General features: G+C 46.9%; 1 protein-coding gene across 1 annotated transcript in view; it reads left to right on the plus strand.

Annotated features, from left to right (window-relative positions):
- The first annotated feature begins 5,946 nt into the window (after positions 1-5,946).
- Positions 5,947-6,000, plus strand: part of PDE8A (phosphodiesterase 8A) — a 161,246-nt gene continuing 161,192 nt past the window's right edge. Inside the window, exon 1 of the mRNA XM_009276527.2 lies at positions 5,947-5,990. The gene's annotated coding sequence lies outside the window, so the exon portion shown is untranslated. The remainder of the gene's footprint in view (positions 5,991-6,000) is intronic.

A 6,000-nucleotide genomic window follows, 5' to 3' on the forward strand; every position in this document is an offset into this window, starting at 1 on the left:
GACCAGTGAGCTATTTGATTGCCGCTGAGTGTGTGACATCCATGTAGAATAGGAAGTAATAACACTTTTGTTTTTAATATTGTTAAAAGTACCATTACTTAACACTTTTTTATATTAAGTATTAGCCAAATACTGACATCATAAAGTATTTGGTTTACTACAGGCTTCTCCTTTTTCCCTGACCAGGGAAAAAATGGTCATTGCATCCCTCAATATGGTAGTGGCAACAGTGACTTTTTCTGGGTGTGTGGGCTCACTGTTCCCAAGAGTCATAAATTTTGAAGAAGACTGAGGAACTGTACACATCCGCCCTTCCTTTCTGGGCAAGAAAGTCTGAAGCAAAGTTCTTTGGTCTTGCGGTAGGCTGGACTTTTCTTGGGATGGCTGACATGAGGAGCGGCATCTCATGTTGCAAGGTGTTTGTGGTGCCATAGGGAGTTCCTGAAAAGAAGGGTGGAATGGGGGTGGCTGTCTTGATTTGAAACAAGGCAAGGAGAAACCTCATTCTTCTGCAAAGTAAAGGCCTGCTAAAAGAGTCTCCTGCAGCGCCTTGTCCGATGTACCTGCTGTGGCTTTGTTTTGAAGGGGTAGGTCTCTCCAGCTCCTTCCCCCCAACCCTATTTACAAAGCCCCATTCCCTGGGAGAACTCAAAGGCTGTCAGAAGGATGGTAAATAGAGTCACGAAAGGAGAAAAAAAATGAATTGCAAAGACAATTACTTGGCCACGGTGAAAGGGGAAATCAGACAAGACGTGGCAATAAATAATCTATGTCTTCTATGTGTGTGGCTTGTACTTTAACCACATTGCCATTCTCTTTTCTATATAGCCGGTAATGTGTGGTAAATGGGACACTGGCCAAGAAGAGGCAGGGAAGAGGATTGCAGTGGTTGTCCTTATCAATTGTTAGGCAATGATTTCACAATCGTAGCTCATTTTCTTCATTGTGAAGCTAAGAGACGGGCCGTACTGCACCACTGCTGTCTGCAAACACCAGCATATTCAGATCCTGCCCCCGCTTTTGCTAAAAGATAAGCACAGTGTGAGGCAAAATGAGATTTCTTTCCTAAACAAGAAGAGATTTATAATGGCCAAACACTCAAGGTATGCCTAGCAAATACCAAAACCTAAACCCTTTGCAGTGGTCTTCAAGATGCAGTCATTTCTGTGATAACTTGGCCCCCGAGTTCAGCTCACAAACCTTTTCTAACTGGAACGAACAGGTTTATTTCACTATACCAAGAGTCCATGTTTTCTCACAGCAGCCCTGATCCCTGCCTTGCAGATTATCTCAGGAAGGAAAAAAATTTAAACCTTTGTTTAGCGTTGACTAATAGCGTTAAAGTTACAGCGGGATGTCGGTTAACCTGTTCTGACACATTTGCTTGTGGCAGCAGCTCGTCACTGACAGGCCAGGGCAGCCTCCGTAACGGGCAGCCTTATCAGGGCTGGGGTCAAAGGTCTGTAGGACCTGAGGTCTGAGTTTTATGCTTGCGCCCACCGTGCGTTCGGCTGAACATCCAGCTCGGTGAGGTATGAACAGTGTCGGGGTGTCGCTGACGGCCCAGCATTGCCAGGTTTGGGGCAGCTTGGAATAAACCCGCCCCCAGCCTGAAGTCAAATGTACCAAGTATGGCCTCCAGTTGCACCAGGGGAGGTTTAGATTGGATGTGAGGAAAAATGTCTTTACTGAAAGAGTGGTGAAACATTGGAACAGGCTGCCCAGGGAAGTGGTGGAGTCCCCATCCCTGGAGGTATTTAAAAGACGAGCAGATGAGGCGCTTAGGGACATGGTTTAGTGGGTGGTGGTGTTGGGTCGATGGTTGGACTCGATGATCTTAGAGGTCTTTTCCAACCTCAATGATTCTATGATTCTATGATCTCTGTAGCACTGGCAGCTTCCCTCTAGTGCGCCTTCTCACGTGGGTCGTCTTGTTGGCTTGAGCTCATCTGGGAGCCTTTCGCTCTGCGGGGTATTTGCAGGACCTCTTCCGTCTGCCGGACCGCCCGTTTTCACAAACCTGACAGCTCCTCTCTTGAGTTTGCTGAAAGCTGGCCCTATTTCAAGGAGCTCAGGCAGAGCCACAAGTAACACAGTGCAATTTCCTTAGGAAACAAAACAAGAAATAGTTTTTAGCTTTCCCCGCTGGTCCAGAAGAAGTAACGGTCGTTTCAGACACGTTCGTGATGCTTTTTGCTTGCCTCTGCATTAGAAATGCAAAGAGTCGTTTTGTCTCTATGGCCCCTTCCATTTAACAGCTCCTTCTGTTCTCCTGCAGAGGTGAGTGTTATTCCCGCCTGCTTTCTGGGGGAGAGAGGGAAACTGCACCATGCTGCGGGCTCTCCTGAAATAAAAAAGGAAACTGATACCCAGCGGCAATTACAGCTCTCACTTCCTCATCTCCTCTCCTGGGCCGTACTTCAAAGCCATCTTTAGACCCATCTGCACTTTCCCTTTTCTTTTTCCTCTTCTTTCCTTTCCTGGTGGACTTTGACATCAGGACTGCAGATGTACAAATGGGCTGAAAAGTTGAGTTTCTGGCTTGGCATCGGGGCCAGATCCTGCAGCCACAAGTCACCTTCTGACGCGGGGAAGAGCCGTCACCCTTGTTTTACAGGGGAAAACCGCTGAGCTGCAGAGACAAGTGTGTCTGGCCTGTCATTGCCCAAGAAGTTAGTGACTAATCCGTGGGGAGAGTCCTGATTTCCTAAATTAGTCTGGAGTAAACCAAGCTGTGGGCTATCCTTCCTGTGATCTGACACAACTCGGAACAGATGTCTTGTTTACACTAAAGGTTGAAGCTGAAAACCTTGTGAGTTTGCTTCTCCACAGCAACCATAGGAAAGTTTATCTTATGTTATGCTGTGTATGGGGAAAGTGTTTCCTTTGATTGCTCTGTTTTAAATTAGGAAATGGTCCATTCAAAACCAGAAAAACTGTGAAAATTACTGCCACAGAATGTCATCAAAGCAGAAGATGTAGCACGGACACCTACGTGGATAATGAGATACAGCACTTTTGCTTGCTATTTAATGCAAGCAAATTTCAGAAGGCTAGTTTCGCCTACTCTGGGACATAGCTAATATGTCACTAAATGGGTGACCTGTAAAGAGAAACCAGAGAAGAAACAAAATGCAAAGCGATTTGATATTTCAGGCAGGCCCCTTGCCTGCTCTCTTAAAATTCAGCAGGCGATTAGTGATGAGAGATTTTTTGCCCAAGAGAGTAAAAGGAATGGTGGAAAACAGAGTCCTTGAAGCTGCTGTAATAAGCAGCCCTTGTGAATAATTGGGCAAAGATGGGTATAATCCCCCCCCACCCCGCTCCCTGTCTTACACCCTGCCTGAGGTTGAGCTGACTCCCGGCTGGGGAGGGAGGGCTGGTCAAAGGTGCCCCATGGAACCTCCCTGCAGCGCCATGAGGGCTGCAACGGTGAGCTGGGATCGGCTCTTGAGAGGCCGTCGGGTTCTGTGCCGTGAAAGCTCTTCGGCTCTCAGAAAACGACCTGGCCATATGAAATCGCAGAAAGTGAGATTTAAACCCGGTGAATATTTGTAGCAGCAGTCTGTGTGCAGCAGAATCTTCCAGCTGGGAAGGGAGCACCTCGGCTGGTTATGCGCTGGTTTGGATAGTGGGTTCATGTGAGCCTCGAATTATTTCAAAATAGGCAAAACCTGCTCCGCTACGCTGCCGCAGCGGAATGAGCGTGCGCCCGGGACCTCGAGGACTGTAGGCGTCTGTTGGCCACTGGGCAAAGGCTGGGATGGTGTTACACGTGTGCCCACACCCTGTGGGGATAACTCAGCTTTGCTTTCCCTTGGGCTTGAGTGGGCCAACGATAGAAGGACTCTAGGTGTCAACAGGCAGGGATGCAAGTTTGATGAAGCCATTGAATACCTTCAGTGCGCAGCCAGCTGTTCTTGGGAGATAGTAGCGCTGAGTATTGCTAGTCTCGCAGCACAGGTGGGGAAACTGAGGCACAGAGCTTTTGATTTGCCTCTCAAAATCACAGAATCGATGGCAAAGACAGACTAGGTTGCTGGTTTCCAAATCCGCGCTCTTATCCTATGCTTTGCTGCCTCTCCATAGAGGCATCTGTGCCCTTATACTTCTTGCCTATTTTGTGTGTCACATTTGACTTCACTTCTTTGAAATAAATACATCATCAACAATGCGTACGCCTGGCTCACAGTTAGACATACACTACCCACAGTGTTTGAGGGCCTGTGACTATTCATGTCATAGCCTAGACAGACACTTCTAGTTACTGACGGTTTTGTAAAATCTAATCTCAAACTCCTTAAAGACCAATTTTAATTAATCTGCTGAGAAATATCTCATGAAATCCAGTTTGATTAATGAAAAGATGAGTATATAATCGAGCACGTGATCTTGAGCAAATCACTTATGCGCTTTGTGCTTCAGTGGCAGAAAGAGGTCTAAAAATCAGATCCCCGTACCGCTAACTTTTAATGATGCTGCCAATATGAATGTTTGATTAAAATATTTTATATGTTGACAGAATTAACTTTAATCTTTCTGCACAGTTGCCACCAAAAAAAAAAAAAGTTGTCTCCTGCCATATAGACATTTATAAAGAATTGTTCAGCAAGAAAGGTCCCATATTCGAGAGAGGAAAAAGTGGCCTGCCTTTTCCAGAGTAGCCAGTGCCCCTGGACTCCTCTGTTTTGGGGATTCTTAAAGAGAGGCCTTTCCCAAGTGGGCCAAGCAGCTGCACTGAAAATGAAGCCATGTGTGTCTTTAAATAGATGCCAGAGGTCACAGTCAGTTTCGAAATTTTAGGGCACCAGCTATCTGCAATGGCACTGCCTGATACGCAGTGCAAACAGAACAAAGAGGATCGATCTTTTGTTACCTGCTTTTATTTGTATTTATTGTAGCTCTTCTCTATAACACGCACGGTGCGTTTTGGAGAGAAATGACACTTTCTAAATTGAGCGTGCTCCGTTAGGTACGTGGTTGCTCCACACCCTGAGAAAAATAATCCATTTGCTTGAGAAAGCTCCCTTAGGCAGCCTTATGGTATAGCCTGATTTTTACGGACTCCGGCAGGGAACTGAGGGCTATTTTGTAAATTCGTCCCTATTTTACGGAGGCTTTTGAGAGTGGAACTTTTTTAAGCTGAGCGTGTGGCACCTGGATGGTCATGCCAGCCCGTGGTCTCTGCTGCAGGGGACTCTGCAGGGGTTACCCACCCAGCCTTCTGGGACACACGGGTCTGCTCATCCTTGGGGAGACGTGCTGAGGGGTTTGACCCCCACGGGATTTGCAAACAGAGCTTTGTGGGTTTGTATGTGGCCCGTGTCTGTCTGACATCGATCAGAACGATTGTATCTCAGCTCAGAACAGTCAGCCCCCCACCATCTTCTCTGGGTTTCTTTCATCTAATAAAAATTTTACCTACCCAAGCAATAAGTCGAATGTAAGTTGGCTTTATTACTGTAGTGACGTGGAATGGTTGGTTGCTGGGTGACCTTGCTTCTGCTTTTATGGTCTAGGCCAGCTCTCACAGCAGAGAGGTGTGGCCACGTATTGCACTCCGTTGTCAGGCTTCTCCTGAGATGATCAGAGGTTCAGTGTCAGTTCTCCTATAGCGCCCGGGAAGCCGTAAATGTTTGCCATTTGTTGTGTGGAAACCTGGATCCGCAAGGAAGGTCTGAGGGAGATAAATGCCTGACAAGAGGAGCTATCGAGGCTTAAAAGAAAGGCCAAGCTCTGTGAAATCCAGCGAGGAACCGGGATCTGCAACCTTGGATTAGACCAGTGACCATAAAACTGGCGTGTGGCTTACTGCGGAGCTTTCGCAAGCTGGAATACTAGAGCCTGCGTGGTTTGGTTTGGTTTTGCCCGGAGGGTGATTTAATGTTTCTCATTGGAAACCAAAGTTTTTCAACAAATCAGACATGGAAGAAAACGAAGGAGCAGATATTTTGGAAACCAGCCCTGTCTCTAATGGTCCTTGGTGCAAGGTGAGGAGTC

Source organism: Aptenodytes forsteri, unplaced genomic scaffold (assembly GCF_000699145.1).
Source record: "Aptenodytes forsteri isolate BGI_AS27 unplaced genomic scaffold, ASM69914v1 Scaffold1, whole genome shotgun sequence".
NCBI lineage: Eukaryota > Metazoa > Chordata > Aves > Sphenisciformes > Spheniscidae > Aptenodytes > Aptenodytes forsteri.